Source organism: Mytilus trossulus, chromosome 10 (genome assembly GCF_036588685.1).
Source record: "Mytilus trossulus isolate FHL-02 chromosome 10, PNRI_Mtr1.1.1.hap1, whole genome shotgun sequence".
NCBI classification, from domain to species: Eukaryota; Metazoa; Mollusca; class Bivalvia; order Mytilida; family Mytilidae; genus Mytilus; species Mytilus trossulus.
The window spans coordinates 29,269,832-29,294,509 of NC_086382.1; the positions used below are offsets into that span (position 1 = coordinate 29,269,832).

The 24,678-nt window shown below is 32.5% G+C and overlaps 2 protein-coding genes across 12 annotated transcripts in view; one reads left to right on the forward strand and one right to left on the reverse strand.

Moving 5' to 3' along the window:
• The window catches only part of LOC134687179 (diacylglycerol kinase zeta-like), a 208,664-nt gene extending 195,537 nt beyond the window's left edge, over positions 1–13,127 (reverse strand). Inside the window, exons 1-2 of one of the 8 annotated variants that reach the window (XM_063547248.1) lie at positions 13,025–13,041; positions 6,604–6,708 (exon numbers count right to left, since the gene is read on the reverse strand). The gene's annotated coding sequence lies outside the window, so the exon portion shown is untranslated. Of the gene's footprint in view, positions 1–6,603; positions 6,740–12,606; positions 12,740–12,882; positions 12,981–13,024 lie in introns of those variants that run through there. The other 7 variants (XM_063547246.1, XM_063547253.1, XM_063547250.1 and 4 more) reach the window with 7 other exon arrangements.
• The window catches only part of LOC134687180 (glutamate [NMDA] receptor subunit 1-like), a 103,815-nt gene that overhangs the window by 43,909 nt on the left and 35,228 nt on the right, over positions 1–24,678 (forward strand). Inside the window, exon 1 of one of the 4 annotated variants that reach the window (XM_063547263.1) lies at positions 23,413–23,512. The exons of the other annotated variants lie outside the window; for them this stretch is intronic. The gene's annotated coding sequence lies outside the window, so the exon portion shown is untranslated. Of the gene's footprint in view, positions 1–23,412; positions 23,513–24,678 lie in introns of those variants that run through there. 4 annotated transcript variants of the gene reach the window in all.

Here is a 24,678-nt window from a genome sequence, read left to right on the forward strand (position 1 = left end):
TTATTTATCGTGTTTTCAATATTAAACTTTAATCAAAGTGCTCGAAATCATACTACCAGATAGATTAAAAGAGTTTCAAACCATATTTTAGTCTTCAACAGCTATTGGGTTATTGTGGTTCAATAATAATCATAATACAGAATTTTGAATTTAATATTTATTTGTTTGCATCTGTGAGCATTACTGCAATTGTTGTGTACAGCTTTTTTGCATATAATTGCACATTATTGTGACAGTTAAGTTTCGAAAAATTTTACAGTAGATACAATGACCTAAATGTGTGTCAATATCATTAGTTCAATAAAATTTTCCATTATTATTTCATTTAAATTCAATTAAATTGCATAGAAATATTTTTTTCAAATCATGTTCAATGTTTTATGTTTTATGTTAACATTTTCTCAACCAGTTAAATTTACCAACTGACATTAATCCCTGTAGTTCCTGTATAAAACATAACGTATATCCTTCTAGGTCATAACGATCAATTGAATTCTTCATATATTTCATAAATAAATTTTTTTTAAATCTGCAATAAAACTTTCATTATAATGCAATTATTTTGTATCAATGAACGTGATAACCTGCACAAAATTCCATGAGGTATTAAAACGCTTGTGAAACTATTTTAATGAACATTATTACAATGTAATTTGATGTGAAAAGTAGTCTTTATAAAAAAGAAGATGTGGTATGATTGCCAATGAGACAACTATCCACAAAAGACCTTTTTGCTTATTATAAATTTTGATATACTAGTATATAGTGGTAAGTCACAATATCATCCTTTACAACAGACAAAACAGCTGATTTGACAGGTACACAATTCCTAAGAGGGGGCCTGGTTCATTCATGATTCAGTAATTCTGGAAATCACTATAATTAACCTAATTTTTCCCAGCTGCCAAAGCCCCCTTGGCCCTTCCCCTATATCCGCCTCGAGCCACTATACATCATTTACTGTGTTACAAACCTATATAAAAGCCAAAGAGGAAAGTATAAAAAAGAAGATGTGGTATGATTGCCAATGAAACAACTATCCACAAAAGACCAAAATGACACAGACATTAACAACTATAGGTCACCGTACGGCCTTCAACAATGCCTTCAAAGCCTGAAAGGCATTGTTTGACCAACAAAAAAATAATTATATAGCCTAGCTTGCAGCATGGCATTGGAAACAGCTGCATGTGGGGTTAACGTTGCAAGTATGTCTCAGAAGCAAGGGTTAAATTTATGTTCAGGGAAAAACAAAAAATTTAGTATAATTATATCTTACACAGTAATTGGCTTAAATTTGAGAGGAAAAATTGGAATTAACCAGAATAGGTCAATTCAAAGAAGATACCTTGACAATATCAAACATCGAACATACTTTTGAGGTCCAGACTTGTGCATTGAATTGTGCCTAAAAATTTCATAAAATGCACTGTTTTAGAGCTACCTCCCCGTAAATTGCCAATTTAAAAATATTCAAAATAACCAAAAATAATCTGCACTAGTAAAAATATTAATATTTCTAAGTTATATTCTTATAAATTGGTTCTTTTTAATGAAAATTTTCATTAAATATCTGCATTCCTGCATCAAATTTTGCTAGTTTGATAGAAAATATGGACCTTAGATTCTCTGTTTTTTACAATCCAAGATGGCGAAAGACACCAATACCACCAATACCACCTTAAGATCAATTTTCTAAGTCATTTGAACAGTTATTGTGCATCTATAAAATTGAAATAAATTTTCAGGCAATTTCGTTATCAATTCAAAATTAAGGTATTTTGAGTCAAGTGATATGGACATGAAAGGGGAGGGGGGTTCAAAATAAATTGGCATGTAAAATATCCAATATTTCTGAAAGAACATCATTGCTTTGCAGCAAAAATCATACACAATTTAAATGTCGCAAACATGATTATTTCAGCGACAAGTATCTGAAAATACCTTAAGCCAGTTCAGACAGAACACATAAGGGAGTTAACTCTCTAAGAACTGGGCTAAGCGTTTTAATCACATACTATAAGTAAAGAGAAGTCAAGCTTTTCAACAATTAAAATTAGTGTTTGTCAAATTGCTATATATCCAACCAAATTATTTCTGTAAACTGTAATTTAAATCCTAGAAATTTTCATATCTTTATAAAAAAACTCCAAGTAAATATTTTGTCAAAACTTTATGAAAATCAAACAAGCTAAGTCTATTTTAGTCAAAGTGTTAGGTACCCCCTTAAGTTATAATCTTTCTGAAAACATACAAATGTACTCAGGTCTCTATCATATCCTTATATCCTTCCTCTCTCAATCTATAAGCTGATGTTAGTTGCATCCAAGAGTAGGAACCTGACCAGCATGAAGCGTGTTGTATGATAAACTTTAAAAGCTTTAAAATCAATTGTGTATCTAGTTGATAACAAAAAAACAATGTTCAATTTCCGAGGTTCGCCAATAGTCGATATTTGCCTTTAACATGTAAGTGATTTTCAAAATGTACATCATTTAAATGTTCTATTTCAAGTGAAATTACACTAATTGTCTGTCAACAAATTATTTGTTTAACATGAGCAATTTCATGTTTGTTCAATGTCCTACCTCATCAATAATTGCCCTGTATAACAAAACTGAATTATTGTATCTTAAAAAGAACATGGTTCTTAAATTCTTTGTAATTGGACATTACAATTGAATGCTGTGGACTCGAATTATGTTTTTAGGAATAACATATATTGTGTCTCTTTAAAATACAAACTCCCCACCTGTGTAAGATGACATACATGTACATATCTAAACATGTATAAGATGACATACATGTAATCTTCCCACCTGTGTAAGCTGACATGCATGTACATCTCCCCACCTGTGTAAGATGACATAAATATACATCTCCTCACCTGGTGTAAGATGACATAAATGTAAATCTCCCCACCTGTGTAAGATGACATACATGTAAATCTCCCCACCTGTGAGAGATGACATACCATTACATCTCCCCACCTGTGTAAGATGAGTATGACATACATGTATATCTCCCCACATGTGTAAGATGACATACATGTACATGTCTCCACATGTGCAAGATGACATACATTTACATATATCCAAACATGTGTAAGATGAAATACCTTTACAACTCCTCACCTGTGTAGGCTGACATACATGTACATCTTCCCACCTGTGTAAGATAAAATACATGTAACATCTCCCCACCTGTGTAAGATGACATAAATTTACATCTCCCCACCTGTGTAAGCTGACATAAATGTACATCTTCCCACCTGTGTAAGATGACACAAAATGTACATCTCCCCACCTGTGTAAGATGACATGTACATTTCTCCACCTGTGTAAGTTTACTTGATTGTAAATCTCCAAACCTGTGTAAGATGACATAAATGTACATCTCCCCACATGTGAAAGATGACATGCCTGAACATCTCCCCACCTGTGAAAGATGACATAAATGTACATATTCCCACCTGTGTAAGATGACATAAATGTACATTTCCCCACCTGTGTAAGTTGACTTATAATTGCAAATCTCCAAACCTGTGTAAGATGACATAAATGTACATCTTCCCACATGTGTAAGATGACATGCATGAACATCTCCCCACCTGTGAAATCTGACATAAATGTACATCTCTCCACCTGTGAAAGATGACATAAATGTACATGCACATCTCCCCACATGTGCAAGGTGACATGCATGAACATCTACCCATATGTGTAGGATGGCATACATGTACATCTCCAAACATATGTAAGATGACATACATGTACATCTCCCCACATTGTAGAATGGCATACATGTACATCTCCCCACATTGTAGAATGGCATACATGTACATCTCCCCACACCATATATGAAAGATGGCATACATTTCCCTTGTCTTATCAAAAGCATGCTAAAAGATATACATGTACATCTCCAAACATGTGTAATTAATATTGAAAACTGTAATTTTGAAAAACCTTCCTAAATTTACTTTCATCATATTCATAATACTATCACATATGACATAAGTAAACAAATTGAAATATTGTAATCAGAAAATGAATTAAAGTTATCTTTAAAGTGAAACCCTGAACAACCCCTTGGGTAGTATTTCAATCTTCTCCATCCAAGCTTGTCAGAGTGAAATCTTTCCCATGAGCTCTTAAGATTGTAATTGATAGTCCTATTCTTTGCATCACATTACTTTCCTTCTTATTTAAGATTGATGAAATCTGGGTTTTATTATGAACTTTTATCAATAGTATACTTCTATACATCAATATTTAACATGTCATGCAAGAAGACATTTAGACATTTGTGAAATAAATTCTAAAATCAGTCATAATACTTTTTTTTTAAATTTTCATGAACTTTTACAATTTTTTTTTAAATTCAGAGATTGCAATTTATCTTTTAACATCAGTGACAACCTTTCAGATACCTGAGTGTTCAGTATCAGCTTAAATATGATACTAAACGAAAACAGTTTATTGTTAAAATTTTCAGGTACTTGATATAGGTTTATTTAGGATTAATACACCATAAGTATTCTATTCTTATAAGGGTATCTTCTTAGGAAAATGTAGGTCGTTGATACAATAGAAACTATAAAGATAGTTAGACCTTATTATTATATCAGAACAGGGACAGGACATTGGTCAGTTTGTCAAAACAAGTAAAATAAGAATCTTACTAGACCAATTATATGAAAAAATATTTGGATATATGTTCAGGCTGTGAACAGTATATCTTAAGTCAATGTATAAGTTCCTGGTTTAGACCAGTAGATAATTTGTGTATAGTGCAAATATCTAGTTCTTTTGCTATACAATTTGTATCTTGAAATTTTCTCATACAAATAAAATTTTAAAATAATATTGAAAAAAGTAAAATTATTAAAGGGGAATGTATCCATGGGACAGATGACGCCCTTGCTTAACTCACGAAAGGTAAAAGTGACACCACCCAAATTCAAACTTGATCTGCGTTTTGTGGTATAACACATTGAGCTTCATAACATTTGGTTGAGATAAATTTAAGCTAGAGAACAGAAAACTAATTTTGGATCTATACTAATATATATATACAGACTGAGGGACCCATTTACACGCAGACAAGGTTGAAACTTTTTTTTCGGATATCACATATTTCATCAATGTTTTAGATGTAGAATTATCCACTTGTTATATATTCTTACCAAAATCTAAAGGAAAGTAAGGAATAACTGATAATTGTCAATGAAAGCCTATGACTATAATTTCTAGTAACATTAAACAATTAGCACCTATTTCTGTACTTGAATCAATAATAGGCAGCTGATGTCAAAATGTTCTTTTCCACACCTCGTTATCTCACCTGCAAGGCTATTACCTAAGCTTATAGTAAGAGGGTGTAATTATTTATAATAGGGGATGGGAAATCTATAAGTGGCAATAGATATAGGAAGATGTGGTGTGAGTGCCAGTGAGACAACTCTCCATCCAAATAACAATTTAAAAATTAAACCATTATAGGTTAAAGTACGGCCTTCAACACGGAGCCTTGGCTCACACCGAACAACAAGCTATAAAGGGCCCCAAAATTACTAGTGTAAAACCATTCAAACGGGAAAACCAACGGTCTAATCTATATAAACAAAACGAGAAACGAGAAACATGTATATATTACATAAACAAACGACAACTACTGTACATCAGATTCCTGACTTAGGACAGGTGCAAACATTTGCAGCGGGATTAAAAGCAAGACAATTTCAGAAAATAGTTATAGTTGGGTTTTTTATGCTAAAAGTATATGATTATATCAGCATCCCAAACAAATATATTATGCTGTACATTTTCAAACCTGCAAAAACCTTGAAAATTGAGAAAGAAAATAGGAAATGTGATAAAGCATCTTCGCTAGCCAATGGTTACGATCCACTCTCGCTGGAGAGAGGGGGAGTGGATCGTAACCCTTGGCTAGCGAAGATGGTGATAAAGAGACAACAATCTGACGGAGCTAAAATAAAACCACAGCCATAGGCCACTAATATAAATGGGTCTTCAACATAGCTAGAAAATCCCTCACCCAAAGGCAGGCTTCAGATAGCCCTAAGACAAAATGTCTGTCTGCCAAGTCAAATTTTGTTGAGAATCTCTAATACCTTTTTATGTTTATATTTTATAAGCAATGGTTTAAAACCAAAATCTGCTCTCAAATTTCAGATCAGGACTTCGACATTGAAAAACACAGGTATACACTCAATTTTAAACACTAATTGGGATTTCACCTACAAATTCAGACCTTTAAATAATGTTTCAGAAGGTCAGACGTGGGAGGAATTTAAAAAAGTTTCAAGTATTAAACAAAACAACAAAACTTTAATTTTACACCATTATGTATTTTTAGAAAAAAAAGACAATGCCAACAAAAAACTTCACAGGTAAAAAAATTAAGGGGAGTTTTAAAATTTCTAAAAATATACATATTGTAAAACGACTTACCAGATATGATAAACTTGTAAAACTTAGATAATAGCAGAACAATATCCAGATAAATACATAATAAAACTACTTCAAGTTTATCTTAACAGGTATTTAATCTATTTTAAAAAATATAAAGCTTCCTTACCAGTTTAAAATAAACAAGTCCAGGCTGACACAGCAGTGAATGTAAAGGTCGTTTAACGACACCTCTCTAAGTACCTAAACACAAATCGGCTTTGAAATCCCCCACCTACAAACATAGGAAATGTACACCTTTAAGAGATCAATAAGAACAGTTAGTTGTTACAACAGATCATCATGTCAATATCATCTTCTGATTGACAGAAATGTATATTACATTACTTGTAATTGTTTTCTATTCACTGGTCAATATAACTAGTGGTTCCAGGGCAATAATCTGTGTTATTACCTTCATATGTAGTTAGATGATCACCTATGTCAAGATTTACTATAGGGTATTTATCACTTCACACATAGTTAAAATAGGATCTTAAAATATGTATAAAGACGTGGAAAGGAAGGGTGTTTTGAATAGATACCCACAATACATTATCTTAGTATTCCTTGAGTTTTAACGTGTTTTTCAGTCAGCTATTTTTTTGTACCTTGACATTCATCTGTTTAATACTTTCTGTGCCTTTTCAAAATATTTTCTCTCTTTTCCTCAAATATCCATAAAATTTAATTTCTCTTCTTAAATTTTCTTATCTAGGAAACATGCATGGCATATTAGTCGTAAAAAAGTGAAGATGACCTTTCTCCATAAAATCAAAGGAAATAACAATTTTTTAGAAATCAATGTTTTCCTTTCAAGAAGGTGAAAACACAAACACATTATAAAAACTTCACTCCTAGGCTAGATTCACTGTTACAAAAGTTTTTATTCCAATATTTTCAAACAACAAACCCAAAGGCAAGGTTAAACAGTACACTTTATACAAGTGAGTCTTGCAGAGCTTTGTTCCAGATCTGAAGAAATTATCGATTATAACATACTAAACAATTCTACCTGAAACACCTGTGCCAATCTCATCAATATCTTTTTTGTATTTTTGGCAACAAATAACATGAAATTGTTATCTTATCCAAAAACGTATCATTCTGGCAAACTATCAAATTAAGAAGTTCAACATCACAAATTCACATCTTAAATCAGTGAAAAAAGAGATCAAAGCATTTGCAAACATTCACGTTTTTTGCTATTATTCATCCTTGGGAAATCGGTACATAATCATGATTATGAAATCTTCTTTAAGACAAAAGAATGATTAATACACACTTATCTTTTAAATGCTTACCACAATATAAATGATACAAGCACTACAAAATGTTTGAAGGTTTTGAGTATTTGAATTATGAATCTAATCATCCTATCCTTTTACTTTTTTAATTAAGGAGTCATTTTTTTATTATTCTCAAAATTATTATATTTTTTTTATAAACAGTTTGTTAGTTTTCTACATTCCACAATATCATGAATATGGCTATTTTGTCAGATAATCAAGGAAAACTATCCTAACTATTTAAAGCTTACACATTATATGGACAGTACTGTCAGTAGCCAAATAAAACTTGTATGTGTTATGACTGATTTTATGAGACATTTAATGTACAGCAGTTTACTGTTACATGTACCTGTGTACTGTTTATTGACCTTTATGAGGAAGGAAAGAGGATGGCTCTGAGGAGGGGGTGTATTTAGGGTCATGATGCCACGATTGTAACAGTAAAATTTCAATCTAAATCTCAACTAATTAATGGAAGTTTTTTTTTCTTTCACTAAAAAACAGCTAATGTAAATTTGTACAAATTATAAGCTCTGTTTTTTTATCAATGCTTTCATATGACCTTATAAACATTGAACTATGAATTAAACATTTATAAGGACATTCTGGACTCATCCAACCTCATATGGAAAGTTTGTAAAAGTCCAATGGTGGAAGCAGACTCTTTTATAAATCTTTTAAAATAATCCACCCTTAAAAGTCAACCCTTCTCCTGAATTTACAGAATTCATCAGGGACTCAGGGTCATGTAACAGAACAGCTTTTCAGTGAGAAATCTGTCATAATCATGCAGAATTCCAAAGATTATTAAATCATCCCACTTTGAAATGACCTTGAAACAGCAGACCAAGAATAGTTGGTATGTGAAGTCAAACATACTTTTTGGAATGTACATCCATGTACGTTACATGTTTTTACAGTAATTGATTCTAAGTTAAATCTAGTAACATCAAAATTGTGATTCAGTTTTCAGGAAATGTATTGATGTCTACTGTTGTAATTCAATTTGCTGGAAAATTATCACAGAAATGCACCGAATTACAAGTTAATTCTGACAATTTACAATAGGTGTATCTATTGGTTTTTACCGAATCGTGTTTCATGCAAACAATCATAAAACAAGAGGCTCCAAGGAGTGGTTTACTATAATATAGCTACCAAGGTTAAATCTAATTTTCCTAAAGACCATAAGAACTGTTTTCCTAGACTTCTAAAGAAAGTATCATTTTTTCAGTGAGGGGTGATAGGACCTTTATCGGGACTCTAGAATCAGGTGTTTTTAAGCTCAGGATTTTGGGATTAACACTTTTGGGATCTGGGAATTCTTTTTTTTAATTTCGGGATTTGGGACCTCAGGTGATCGTATTTTTAAGCCCCAGAATTTCGGGATCAGGACACCCCCCCCCCCTTTTATCAGTAAGAAAAGAATAAGAATACACATAAGAGGGTCAAACTGTCCTATGTCTACACACAAGTAATGAAACAAAATTAACAAATCCGAATCAGGATTCACACTAACACTGGGGCAATTTTATGTTAAATAATACTGAACAATACTACATATAAAACAATGGTCCAGGACACAGATAGCAAGGTCAGAGATGATATCACAACATAGTTTTATAATAGGATTATAAAATTAATTCACATTCCTTTATCATATGCACATGTATATAAAATTGAGAATGGAAATTTTTAATATATGTCAAAGAGACAACAACACGACCAATGAGCAGACAACAGCCAAAGGCCACTAATGGGTCTACAACGCAACGATAAATTCCAGCACCCAGCTGGTCCCTTAATGTCACTATTATCAGTGTGGATTCTGCATTTTCTAGAAACTCGCTGTGTGCATGAGCAATGTCTTTTTTTGTTATTAAATTAATTTATCGTTTAAAAAAATATGTACCAGATTGAGCTTCAGTCTAAAAGTCTGAAATTATTGTACTCTCCCTTGGAATGAAAATGATGAAATCCACAATAACTGTAATGCTTGTTGATATTATAATTGATTTACTGTCATTCAAAATAACAATTCAAAAGCTTTTGAACATGATAGATTGTTTGCAATAAAAAAAAAATTCAACTATCTTGGCTTCATAACTGTCTTAGTATCACACTCTTTTTACCCCCCCCCCCCCCCCCCAAACCATGTGAATCACATGTTTTTTTCCTAACATCAGTTGGTTCCTTAATCACTGTTAATTATTAATCTGTTGACAAAAACATCCATTCTAACACTTTAACATAGAATCTGAACTTTCAATACAGTTTGAGACAACAATGAAGAAAACAATTGCCAATAGCATTCAACCTTCAAGAGTACATGTGGTATGTTGACAGAAATAACATAATGTCACCATGTCTTTGTACAAGAAATCTATTCTCTAAATGCAAGCCAACACAATTTTATTAAACCTATTATTATGATGATAATTGCTAGCAATAACAGAATGAAGAGATTACAACAATTGCAAGTATGCTTAGAACATGCAATATTAATATTGTACATAAATATATATATTACGTTTTTGGATTTGTACGTTCGGTGTGAGCCAAGGCTCCGTGTTGAAGGCCGTACTTTAACCTATAATGGTTTACTTTTTAAATTGTTATTTGGATGGAGAGTTGTCTCATTGGCACTCACACCACATCTTCCTATATCTATGTATATATATATATATATAAATCATTTGACTTGTAATCACATTCCGTTAATAAGTGGTAGTTATATTGTCAATCAACCATATCAATACACAACCCTAATACACATAATTGAATATACTTAAGCTGGGTCATGGTTATTTCCTGTTACTAAATACCCTTAAATAAGAAAATGTATTTCCGGATTATGAAATAATAAAGCAAATTCAAAAGATCATTGATTTAATTACTTCTGGTATTTACTGTACATGCACGTTAGATGAAAATATATCCTTCCTATATGAAGGTATTTACATGTTTACTCTTAGCTACCATCTATTGAACATCAATAAGTCCATTTATCATATACCTGGACAGGTACAATGACCCAAAAATATTTTGCATTGTAATGAATATTGTCAGAAACATTATTTAACATATATATATGTTTGGGTTTTTTTTTACATTTTCTCTAGACACTATTCAATAATATTGGAATTTAAAAATAAAGCAAAATGTGACTTTTTAACTTATTATTAAGGCCAAAATAAATAATAGGTTTGTTTGCCCAAACGCTACCTACCCAGAAAAAAGCTGCCTACTCAAATTCTTTTATTGTCCTGATTTGAAGATTTTTTTTTTTATTCTAGGCATGAAGACCAATCAACATCTGATACTTCAATTTCTTTTTTTTTTTTTTTTAAAAGAAAATGCCTACCTACCTACCCACTGTCTCAACCTTTGGGTAGGGTTTGGGCAAACCAAAATATTTTTAGGTATGGCCTAATGAATAAGAGACATCTCTGTATTTATATAAGTACAAATCTGAATGTCTATATTTATGTCTAAGGGATATAACTCTACATTAAAAATAATTTATCTGAACAAGTCACTTATATTGCTTTTGACTGACTGGGTAGAAAAGGTCGTTTTATGACTCAATATATATATATAAGATTCTAAATTGAAAACTACATTCAAACCTATGATTGCGTTGGATAAAACTGCAATTTTTAGATATATATACCGGTATATATATATATAAGAAAGAGTGTAATGGTTGGGAATAGTCTAGACCTTAAAATATCTACTAGACCTATAGTTAGTAATAAGTACAGTGTATTACCACTAGGCTATTTTCCAAGTTTTTCAAAATTATAAATCATCCTTGCATATTTGAGTGTTTTATCAAAAATGCGACATGGTATACTTTTTTTTCATCCCTGCACTATTGATTCATTATTTTGTTAACATATAATCATAAGATATATCTTCAAAAGTAATCATTAGATATATCTTCAAAAGTAGCTTCCAATTCATTAACAGGTTAAGGTTTTTCGTCATAAAGTAAAACTTATTTCCATAGAACTCAAGAAAATCATGAATGTCATTTGAGGAACCTTTTTCTTCTGATCTTCATATATAAATAGATATTAATCAAGGTAAATATGATACATGACTACTGAGTGAAGCATCATCAAGGTTTATAAGAAGTTCAATGTCATCAGCAATTGAGAAAACAAGGCAAAAAATAATACCTCAAGAAAGTAATGCCCTCTTATCATGCTTCATAAAATGACTTGATATGTATAATTTATATAACATTTATATTTCAATTAAAGGTAAACACAATAAACAATTATCGCAAAAACAGCAGTGATATTTGATGAAGTTTTAGGTGCCTGTTCATGGAATATACATGTACATTGTAGAATAAGGCTACATGGGTTTGACCACATCATATACAGGATTTTAAACATGACACGACATTAAAATCAATTTGTATAACCTAACCTTACATTTTTCGAAAGCATCTTCCATACCCCCCCCCCTTTTTGTGGAAAAAATGTGGTTAATTATATAGGGATCATTGATGCACAACTGGAGAGAGCCCCCTCTCAGGCAGCCAGTTCAAGACCCCAGTACATTTATAAAGGATATACATGTACACACATGACCCTTGTTGATATAATTTGACATGTTTGATGTAAATGTTTCTTTCATGATAGTATATATAAAGTTATATATATGATTTTCACTGTCCTATATAATCTATTATTTACTCCCAGGGTAAAAGGGGGAGAGGAGAGGTCCTTATCAATAGACAACACCTCTGCACTGTAACAAACATGGGTTTAGAAAACTTTTTCCAAAAATAGGCCTTTCAGTTAACTTCACATTTGCTGGAAATTTACCTGCTAAACACGTGTATCTGTTTTGATGTGTGTCTGAATGCCTAAAGTGATTTTTATAGAATTATGTACACTAGCAGTTCATACGAGAAAGTTTATATATATTTGTCAACTAGCAGACGGAAGTCAACACAGATGTCATTTTAGCTAATAAACCGAGACACTTTGTTGATTCAATGAAAGTTGCATGAAAGTTAATTAACAAATTTCTTTTAAAATTAATTGAAATTCCCTATTAATCACTTGCATTGTTATTTAAAATTGAATTGAACAACATACACATACAGTCGTCGTGTTCCGTTTACCTTTCAATTTTTCGCCATGTTTACCAACAGCATGCTGGGAATTATAAGATATTTTGCGGGGGTGTGGACCGCTGTCAAGACGTTTGATATTCCCTAATTGTTTTGTCGTGACATACCTTAATGAATTAGCTGTATATTCAAACTTAAAGCTGTCACCTGGTCACTATTTCCCGAATGAGTCCTGATTATTTTGCGATGCAATCATTCGATTTGATAGCGTGCTTTCTGCGACGTCCGCGTTAAAAAAAAACCTATACAAAATTACTGATGCATTATTTTTATTTTTATTTATTGTTTCGGCAAAATTTATATGTTATCCTACACAATCTTAGTAAACTGGCATATAATCTGACTGAGACATATAATACAATTATTATATGTCTCGGATCAAGGAATTTTAAAATGACTAAGTACACAAATCCTTGCTCAGATCAGATAGCATGACTAGAACACACCCGCGAAATCGCGTGCATTCAGAGCGTAGTTTAAAGTATGTAAGGACGAATTTTGTGAAATATTGAATGACTGGAGAATTTCAGCAAAAGTATCATAAGTCATAGGTTATTGGGGACAGGAAAATGCTTTCTTTTTTTTTTATCCCTCCTCCTTTATTTCCAATATGAACATACATTTAGTATGTTATGAACATTTAAGTAAGGAGCCTGTACTTGTACTATTCAGTGGTTGTTGTTTGTTTATGTGTTACATATTTGTTTTTCGTTCATTTTTTTGTACATAAATAAGGCCGCTAGTTTTCTGTTTTGAATTGTTTTACATTGTCAGTTCGGGGCCTTTTAAAGCTGAGTATGCGGTATTGGCGTTGCTCGTTGTTGAAGGTCGTACGGTAACCTATAGTTGTTAATATCTGTGTCATATTGGTCTCTTGTGGAGAGTTGTCTCAACATGGCAATCATACCACATCTTCTTTTTTTTTTGTAATCAATGAATTTTGTAAACGATTTAATGACTGGAGAATTTCAGAAAAGGTAGCAAAAGTTCACATGAATATTTTTAGCGCTTATCTGTATATTATGAACATTCATTACTATATAAATATAGTGTATTTACTTTCAATTCGAAGTTTACTAATCGATCCATAGTTGTCATTGATACCCTCTCTATTTAATAAACTCTGAGACTGCCGTGGATAGTAAACTTGAAAATGATAGCAGATAGAATTCTGAAAATACACTTTATTCTTTGTATATAGATATAGGAAGATGTGGTGTGAGTGCCAATGAGACAACTCTCCATCCATATGTATGTTTAAAGTATACAGAAAAACGCAAACTTCCATTTGTTGAGAAGCCAAAAATTTCTAGAATCAAACTTTTTTTTCTAAACCTGTTTTATGGGTTTATATGACTGAAAAAAATAATTGGTGGAGAAAAAATCATATGGGAGTGCACTTCATTTTTTTGCTACTGGGCACTTTTAAAGTACCCAATTTTGATGATGATTTTCCCATTTTTCATCAATTTTTACCTATTTTGGGGCTTATATATAATCATGAAAAAGTCACATTCCCACATTTAAAATTTTTGTCATACTTTCAATGAACAATTTTTTACATGAAGGGGACCAATACTGAATAAACTTGAATTAAAAAAAATATAGATAGGTGTTTTAAATATAAGCCAGATTTATCATATTTTGATGCTTTTTTTGTGTCAAATTAGCCATGTCGTAAATTTTGTAAATTAGCTATTTTTCTCCATTTTAAGTACAAATTGCATATTTTTTCAACTTCTTTGTTTTAAATGATTGAAAAAATACATGTCTAAAAAAATTGAAAATAAAAAAGGGATGCGAGATGTACATGTTTCCGGTAAAATCTTTTTTTTTTTTTGTATCCCTCACCCATTTTCTCAAAATTTTGGCTAAAAAGACTGACTTAATTAGTGATAAAATTTGAAAAAAATGATTTCTCAAAAACTACTCATTGGAAATAACAGAGACATATATACACATATGTGTATATATGTCTGTGGAAATGCCCAATTTTTTCACAAAGTTATGTTTCATTATAAAAAAAAAAAAACATTACATGCTATGTTCCACTTGTATCACATGTTTTATAAATAATTCTAGAACTAGATTTCAACGAGACTGAAACGTCAGAAGAATACATGTAAATCCTTACTGTGATTCTTCACAACCTAACAACTAACAATAGTTTTACATATCATATGATATAAAGTCTTGATAATAAGCCGTTTCTCATGAGTGTTGGAAATTCTCTCTTTATTTAGGAACATATATTTGTTAGGAATGTAGGACAGAAAATCACATGACAAAAAGTCACGGACAAAAAGTCAGGCACAATTCAGTTTTGAGATTGTTTTTATTTGAACAGAAAAACTTTGATTTTGAAAAAAAAAAATTTGTATTTTTCTTGAAGTTTTATATCAGTTGAACGATGTTGAAGTAACTTTGTAATTAAAATTTATTCAATAAATATCAATAATGATCCAATAATTGTTATGAAAACAAAATGTCAAAGTAGCTTGGTACCTAAATGGCTTCATTTTGCCTATAAATATATCATTTGCATGATTAAATTTTAATACATTTTCATCTATCAAGGTTTATGAGCAATTTCTTTAACTTTAAATGAATATATGTTATAAAAAAAATATATCAAAATATATTTAAACAATAATTAAAAAAGTATTTTTGACTTTTTGTCCTACCAAATTGGTGACTTTATGTCCTGTGACTTTTTGTCCTGTGACTTTCTGTCCGTTTACCATTTGTTTGATATATACAATACTGTATAATATCTTCTTCACAGAGGTGTGAAGCACTTGATGACAAGAAGTGTGTTCCTAAAGTCACTGGTCACTGAGTGACGTATTATAGTGGCGGATCCAGTATGACCCACGGTTTTTGCAATCAATGCATTCGAATGGGGACAAATGGTTAGAACCACCCTTTATCATGGGTTGAGAAAATAACTCGACCCGCCCCTGACTTACTTACTGATTCAAAGTTTCGGCTGCTTGTCTGACAAAATTTCATTACGGTCAAATTGTCAGAGTATTATATATGGAGTTTCTTAAACTACGTTGATCTTCTCAGAAAATCGTGTTTGACAAACAGAGACAACATGATAAAGTTGACACCATAATTCTGAACAGTTATAAGCTGCCATCAATAAAAAAAAAAGTAATACATGGCTCAGGGCCATACCTTAGTTTTACAATGCTATCACCAATTACATATTTTTGTTTGTAATAGCACCTTGTTCATGCTACATGCATAATTATGCAGACGATAATACCTCGTCTTTTTGTAGCTTAATCAAGTGCACTCATCACGAATTTACAATTTTTGCAGTTAGAAAAGAAACTGAATATATATGTTAGAATACATGAGAACTAACATGATGCACGTTATACTATACGTTGACATTTGTAGGAATCGACATGGATTATGCTTTTGGGTTGTCATTGACTCGAAGCCATGGAATTCTGATCATGCATTTACGGATTTAGTTAGCGTAGAGGTAGACCGAATTATTCAGTCCCTATTATGCATATATATTTTAATTTCCATTTGCTTTTTATTTATTTTGCTATTTTTGCTATTCAAAAAAGGAGATTCGCATACTCTTTGTTTGCGCTCGATTTTCGCTAATTTTATACATTTTCAATTTTTCAGCCATCCATACCTGTATATTAACTATTAGATAAACGGTTTTTTTTCTATATTTGCATGTGCCTCACTCACTATGAACAATGATCTTTCTGAGTCTAGAAAAATAACTTTTTTTAGTTTGACGAGAATGAAAGTAGAAGGTAATAAATGTTAAAAGGTGGATTATCTAGATACAGAAAGGTCGTTGATCATTGTAAGCTCAATGAAAATATAGAAAACCCGTTTATCTACGGTGCCGAAAAATTCTCAAAAATTGGAAAAGTGCAAAAAATGTACACCGAATATATAGTGTGTGTGACGGTTTAACAAGTTCATATGAGGTTTCAATAGATATAGGAAGATGTGGTGTGAGTGCCAATGAGACAACTCTCCATCCAAATAACAATTTAAAAAGTAAACCATTATAGGTTAAAGTACGGCCTTCAAGTCTATATATTGAATACAGCTATACAGTTTATTTCCTTGCAGATAAGAAGAATAAGAAACATTCATGATGCTAAAAAACTTTGAAGACGGTAAATAAAATAGCCCTTGTTTATATGAATGATTTGGTACATATCGACAAAGATTATAAATGTTCTTACATGACTTACATGTATTAAGAGAATGGACGTGTCTCACGTAAAAACCTCACGATATGGTAAAAGATGTATTCCGACGTGGAAGTTACGCAGAACAGTTAACCAGTTTTCGTTGTCATTTGAGGAGAACGTTTTGTAGACTTGTTTGTTAGCTCACCTGGCCCGAAGAGCCAAATGAGCTTTTCTCATCACTTGGAGTCCGTCGTCCGTCGTCCGTCGTCCGTCGTCGTCGTCGTCGTCGTTAACTTTTACAAAAATCTTCTCCTCAAAAACTACTGGGCCAAATTAAATTAAACTTGGACACAATCATCATTGGGGTATCTAGTTTAAAGAATGTGTGGCGTGACCCGTCAAACCAACCAAGATGGCCGCCATGGCTAAAAATAGAACATAGGGGTAAAATGCAGTTTTTGGCTTATAACTCAAAAACCAAAGTATTTCGAGCAAATCTGACGTGGGTAAAATTGTTAATTAGGTCAAGATCTATCTGCCCTGAAATTTTCAGATGAATCGGACAACCCATTGTTGGGTTTCTGCCCCTGAATTGGTAATTTTAGGGAAATTTTGTCCGTTTTTGCTTATTATCTTCAATATTATTATAGATAGAGATAAACTGTTTACAGCAATAATGTACAGCAAAGTAAGATCTACAAATAAGTCAACATAACCAAAATGGTCAGTTGACCCCTTTAGGAGTTATTGCCCTTTATAGTCAATTTTTAACCATTTTTCGTTAATCTTAGTAATCTTTTACAAAAATCTTCTCCTCTGAAACTACCAGGCCAAATTAAACCAAACATGGCCACAATCATCATTGGGGTATATTGTTTAAAAAATGTGTGGCGTGACCCGGCCAACCAACCAAGATGGCGGCCATGGCTAAAAATAGAACATAAGGGTAAAATGCAGTTTTTGGCTTTTAACTCAAAAACCAAAGCATTTAGAGCAAATTTGATGGAGTTAAATTGTTTATCAGGTCAAGATCTATTTGCCCTGAAATTTTCAGATGAATCGGACAACCCGTTGTTGGGTTGCTGCCCCTGAAATGGGTAATTATAGGTAAATTTTGCTGTTTTTGGTTATTATCTTGAATATTATTATAGATAGAGATAAACTGTAACCAGCAATAATGTTCAGCAAAGTAAGATTTACAAATAAGTCAACATAACCAAAATGGTCAGTTGACCCCTTTAGGAGTTATTGCCCGTTATAGTCAATTTTTAACCATTTTTCGTTAATCTTAGTATTCTTTTACAAAAATCTTCTCCTCTGAAACTACCAGGTCAAATTAATCCAAACTTGACCACAATCATCTTTGGGGTATCCAGTTTAGAAAAAGTGTGTGGCATGACCCGGCCAACCAACCTAGATGGCTGCCATGGCTAAAAATAGAACATATGGGGTAAAATACAGTTTTCGGCTTTTAACTCAAAACCAAAGCATTTAGAGCAAATCTGACATATGTTTAACTGTTTATCAGATCAAGATCTATCTGCCCTGAAATTTTCAGATGAATCTGACAACCCGTTGTTGGGTTGCTGCCCCTGAATTGGTAATTTTAGGGAAATTTTGATGTTTTTGGTTATTATCTTGAATATTATTATAGATAGAGATAAACTCTAAACAGCAATAATGTTCAGCAAAGTAAGATCTACAAATAAGTTTGCATGACCAAAATGGTCAGTTGACCCCTTTCGGAGTTAATGCCATTTATAGTCATTTTTTAACAATTTTCATGAAATTTGTAAATTTTAACTAACATTTTCCACTGAAACTACTGGGCCAAGTTCAATATAGATAGAAATAATTGTAAGCAGCAAGAATGTTCAGTAAAATAAGATGTACAAACAATTTACCATCACAAAAACACAATTTTGTCTTGAATTCATCTGCGTCCTTTGTTTAATATTCACATAGACCAAGGTGAGCGACACAGGCTCTTTAGAGCCTCTAGTTGTTGTTACTTTTGTTTTGTTTTTTAGTTATTAAGATGATAACACAATGTTGACTGTTGTGTCCCTATTTTTGGCATAGTTAACTATTGTGTCTGTTTGTTTTGTTGTCGATATAATGGAATTTGATGCGACTGTCATACAAGTGAGAGGTTAAGCTAGCTATAATCCAGGTTCAATCCACCATTGTCTACAGAAGAAAAAGCCTCTCCCAAATCAGGAATATGACAGTTGTTAAACATTCTAATGTGTTTGAGGTTTTGATTTTGCCATTTTCAAAATTAGGGACTTTCGGTAATAAAGGTCTTTTCGTGTTTGAATTTTCCTCGGAGTTCAGTATTTTTGTGATTTTACTTTTGTTTAATTGATTTTTTCGGTTAAATTCTTTTTCCATTGCGTTGTGTTTGTTTTCGACTTATGAGTTTGAATTTCTATGTGCTATTTTCGGCCTCTGTTGGGAAACACATGGCCTGGTAATTTCGTAGGCTTTTAGTGACTCTCTTCAAGTTGAAACAATTAGTTGAAAGTTAGAAGAAACTGGGAAAGACCAATGTTCAAATCATGTTCATGTTCACTTTATAGGTTTTTTTTGTAGTATTGTAATGGAAAAAGTTAAGGAAAGATCCGTTACTCCTTTGTTTCAGTTTTCGTGTTTTCCAATAAAAGCACGGAAATATTCAATTCCTTGGGCATTTGTCGAAAATTACTTTTGTCTATAATAACATAAACGCATTAATGTTCGTTCATACGAGTCTTTCCCATGACTAGGAAATGAGAAAAAAATCGAACTTTATTCAAATTTACTTTTATGACATATAGTCAAAGACAAGCATATTTTTTTTTTAAGAATAGACGGACGATAACACAGGGACATTAATGTTCAACTCATTAGTCGAAGTAAATTTGACAGGATCATGAAAAAAATAATAGACGACAAAAAGGCAAAGAAGTCCACAAAGCAATACACAGAAACCGCTAAGGTATGTAGGCCCGTAGCCAGGAATTTCAAAAGGGGGGTTCGTTGGCCTAAAAAAATCGACTTTAAGAGTCACAATTTGAACAGAACGTTGACTTTAACAGTCATTATTTGTTTTCAAGGGGGGTTCGTCCGAGTCCGAACCACCCCTGGCTACGGGTATGGTATGAGTAACGCAAACCCTGAAAAACTAAAGGCTCTAAAGAGCCTGTGTCGCTCACCTTGGTCTATGTTCATATTAAACAAAGGACACAGATGGATGCATGACAAAATTGTGTGTTGGTGATGGTGATGAATTTGTTGATCTTACTTTACTGAACATTCTTGCTACTTACAATTTTCTCTATCTATAATAAAAATGGCCCTTTAGATACAAAGGAAAATATTTTGTGAAAATTTACAAAAATTTACCAAATTAATGAAAATTGTTAAAAAGGGCAAGAACTCCTTAAGGGGTCAACTGATCATTTTGGTCATGTTGACTTAAAATTAGATCTTACTTTGCTGAACATTATTGCTGTTACAGTTTATCTCTATCTATAATAGTATTCAAGATAATAACCCAAAACGGCAAAAATTCTTTGAAAAATATCAATTTGGAGGGGGCAGCAACCCAACAACCAGTTGTCCAATTCATCTAAACCTGTCAGGGCGAATAGATATTGACTTGATTTACAATTCAACCCCTTGTCAGATTTGCTCTAAATGCTTTGGTTTCAGAGTTATAAGCCAAAATCTACATTTCACACCTATGTTCTATTTTTAGCCATGGCGGCCATCTTGCATGGTTGGTCGGGTCACCGGACTCATTTTTAAAACTAAATACCCTAATAATGATTGTGGCTAAGTTTGGTAAAATTTGACCCAGTAGTTTCAGAGGAGAAGATTTTTGTAAAAGATAACAAAATTTACGAAAAATTGGTAAAAAATGACTATAAAGAGTTATAACTCCTGAAGGGGTCAACTGCCCATTTTGGTCATGTTGATTTATTTGTAGATCTAACTTTGCTGAACATTATTGCTGTTTATAGTTTATATCTATCTATAATAATATTCAAGATAAAAACCAAAAACAGCAAAATTTCCTTTAAATTACCAATTCAGGGGCAGCAACCCAACAAGCAGTCAAGGAAGATAGATTTTTGATCTGTTGAACAATTTTACCTCTGTCAAATTTGCTCTAAAGGCCTCGGTTTCAGAGTTATAAGCCAAAATCTACATTTTACCCTTATGTTCTATTTTAGCCATGGCGGCCACCTTGCCGGGTTGGTTGGCCGGGTCACCGGACACATTTTTTAAACAAGATACCCCAATGATTATTGTGGCCAAGTTTGGTTAAATTTAGCCTAAAAGTTTCAGAGAACTTCGGAAGATTTTTATAAAAGTTAACGATGATGGACGACGACGACGACGATGGACGACGACGAAGGACGACGACGACGGACGCCAAGTGATGGGAAAAGCTCACTTGGCCCTTAAAAATTTCGTCCAGGTGCTCTTAAAATGGAATGATCGCAGATGCGTAGGAAAATCGAGCACAACAAGTCCTACTCGTTGCACCTATCCTGTTACTCAGGTGAGTAAGTCTCATCTCCGAATTCGGTGATGTCACAATCTAGTAAAAAAGGGAGGAAGATTGTAGTAACGACCATTTACGTATAGTCATTTATGACACAGACATTATGGTCAACCAAATATTTACGGCTGGAAATATTTCGAAAGGATGAATTTTACTTTACCGGGGCCTTGGAACTGTGGGTTCAATAGTTTCCTAAACTAACCCAAATCAAGGAATAGTGCTTATATACGTCAACAAAACTCTTTGAACGTCACTCCATTGCGCGTGCTAAACAAACGATTTGTTTAGGGGCCAAATAAAGGACGACTCCGGGTGTAGGAGTTTCTCGCTGCATTGAAGACCTATTGGTGAACTTCTGCTGTTGTCTGTTCTATGGTCGGGTTGTTGTCCCTGCCTGACACATTCCCCATTTCCATTTTCAATTTTAATTTCTATCACGATTTGTCATGCATACTTGTGCGTCTCTACTTTTTAGTTTAGATCTACATGATTTATCTCTTGTGCACAATAATCCACTATTATATAGTAAACGTAAATTTCAGCTTCTTTATGACAATTGCTAGCAAAAATCGTAAAAAAAACCCTGGACATTCTTCCGGACGAGAAAAGATACCATACATGCTATTGATGTAAGATAATAAGTAGAATGTAACCAATCTAATTATCTTTCATAGTTTGTGATCTGCATTTTAAGTCTTTTTAACCTTCCTTCGAAGTATATTAAATATGCAACTCTCTAAAACCGGCAGTGTTACTTCGAGCAGAAACTAGGTGCAAGGCATTTGAAAATAAAACGCTCATAAAATATAAAATTGAGAATGGAAATGTGGAAGGTGTCAAAGAGACAACAACCCGACCATAGAGCAGACAACATCTCTTCATGCATATAAACTTTGACAAAAAGTCCAATTTGTGTCATGACTCAATCTGACCTTTTTTTAGTTTTCTGAAAACATTCTGGTTTCATGAGCAATCAACTATTTCATGGAAAAGTTTAAGAGCAAAACTAGATTTGGATCCAGTTTTAATAGTTTAGTTTTAAATATGTTATCCATTCGGCGTTTGATGCGTTTGAGCTTTTGATTTTGCCATTTGATTACGGACTTTCCGTTTTGAACTTTCCTCGGAGTTCAGTATTTTTGTGATTTTACTTACATGTATAACTATATTAACAAGGCATCTTAGTTTTATAACGCATTCATTTGCTATTTTAACAAAAGCTAGATAAATAGAAACACGATATAACCAGAGACATATAATACATTTATACTTAGTATACATATATACCTTAGATTGCCCGCTCTGTTAGAACTAAATAATCATAAGTTGCAAATTAAACAAAATCAGTAAATATATTTAATGATTATAACGCAATAAAGTTACTGCATTTTGATATATAAAATACTCAATGAAATCAACAATTTATAAACCATTTGTAAACAGTATGTCAAATGAATTTGACATACGGCAAGAGCTATGCAGTGTATTTCAGTCTTCAGTAGATGATATTTGTTTTTTAATTGTTATTACACATGTTACATATCTATTGATTTGTCTGTGTATTGCATATGTTATTGTTTATAAGAATATTGTTTGTATGCCATATGCCCTCCTGGTGCCCTAATTTGGTAAATAAAAGTATTCTATTCTATTCATATATGCCTCTGGAAGGATAATTATAAAATCATCGAAAAGTTATTGGATAGGTCTCCAGTTTATATCGGAGTTATTCCCCGTTGATCACTATCAGTCTCAGCAGCATATATCACGTGACATATTTATTTATTATGTACAGATGAAGTAATGTAAACAGTTCTGCAGAATTAAGCTCTAAATTGTCTCTCAATCACTATTAGGTTTGTATTTTTAACAGAAAATTGTATATTAACAAATTTACAACGATCACTGCAATATTATCACGGAGGAAATCGTTCAAAGGTTTGTAGATAAAAAAAGGGGGAGCGATGTATTATATTACCATGTAAGGAAACCGTAGCGTAAGCACGAATAGCTACTGTGGTTGATAGGGAAAGTTGAGTTGCTTTTAAAATAATTCAACATGATATGTATAAAAACAGGTTCAGTAAACATGGTAAACATGGTAAATGGTCAAATCAGGAGCATAATTTTGACTGTTCCCAGATCAAATAAATTATAATTTAGCTTGATGGAGCTATGTACTGATAATTATCAGGTTATCTGCATGTTGATATTGTAAAATATCAGCTGCGAGACATAATTTGAAGCTTTTTTTCGAGTGATCAACGAGATAAAAAAGCCTTCATATAATGTCAAGCAGCTGATATTTTACAATATCAATATGCAGATAATCAGATAATCGATTTATCGGGCTATATTTGCTTGTTTCAGAAGTGTTTTCTTTGTTTCACCAGGACTCAAAAGATGACTTGATAAGTTCGGGTCAAAGTTATTAACATCGGTTCAAACATTATGACATCGCTGATATGTCCGGGTCAAAGTTATTAAGGCCAGGTCAACGTATTTGACGCCACAAAGACATGATACATACCAATTATCAGGTTATCTGCATGTTGATATCGTAAAATATCAGCTGCGAGACATAATATGAAGCTTTTTTGTCGAGTGAGAGAAGCGAACGAGATCAAAAAGCCTTCATATAATGTCAAGCAGCTGATATTTTATAATATCAATATGCAGATAATCTGATAATCGATTTATCGGGCTATATTTGCGTGTTTTGGAAGTGTTTTCTTTGTTTGGCCAGCACATGCAATCTGGGTAATATTTCTAAAAGCTAACACCAAAATTTTGTGACATATTTTAGAACGTTCAAAACAATAAAAATTGAACCAATGACGTAACTTTATTTTCATTTTGGTGTACATACAATGAGACTACCCATGCATTCGCCATAGTCCTTTAGATTCTGAAAAAGCGAATTATTTCATTAGGGAGCTACCATTTGATTTTTATGGGGGGGCTAGGATGAAAAATTTTGTCCTGCCTTTTTTTTTATAGCTGAAATCTCTGTCCTGCCATT